This window comes from Pygocentrus nattereri, chromosome 1, assembly GCF_015220715.1.
Source record: "Pygocentrus nattereri isolate fPygNat1 chromosome 1, fPygNat1.pri, whole genome shotgun sequence".
Taxonomy (NCBI): Eukaryota; Metazoa; Chordata; class Actinopteri; order Characiformes; family Serrasalmidae; genus Pygocentrus; species Pygocentrus nattereri.
Genome location: NC_051211.1, coordinates 54,521,204 through 54,521,885, shown reverse-complemented (window position 1 = coordinate 54,521,885; position 682 = coordinate 54,521,204).

The following is a 682-nucleotide window of genomic DNA, read 5'->3' as shown; positions in this document are numbered from 1 at the left end:
AATGTCTATCTGTCTGTCTACCTATCTATTTATCTGTCTGGCTATCTATCTATCTATCTATCTATCTATCTATCTATCTATCGATCTATCTATCTATCTATCTGTCTGTCTGTCTGTCTGTCTGTCTGTCTGTCTGTCAATCAATCATTCAGTCTGTCTGTCTGTCTGTCTGCATAATTAAACAATTAAGATGTAAACAGAGCCGTTCACAGTGGTGGTGATGGGAACCAGACGTCCCTCTAAAAGCTCCTACAGAAAGTTCCTACATGAACTGGTTCTGAATTCACTGCCTGATGACTGAGACGCTGTTTTATGAGAGTTTAGAGAACTTCAACTCCATTCATGGTGGAGGGAGACATGCAGGGCGCTGTGCGGCAAAATAGTCCCCAAAGAAAACTCATTATTCCAGATTTTCCACTGTTTTCCATCATCAACACTCCATATAAGCTCAGAAGACTCGTGTAGGTTCTCTGGTGGTTCTGGATGGTAAATAAAGTGTCTATATCTGTGTTGTAGTCATGGCGACGCCTGGTTCCCATCACCACCACTGTAAAGACGTCTGAACCAGTTTAAACCAAACCCTCTGAATCTCTCTGATTACACCTCACACAATTATTATGTTATGTTATGAAGGAAATTTAAAAAGTCGGTGGAATTCCCCTTTAAAAAGGAACCGGACATG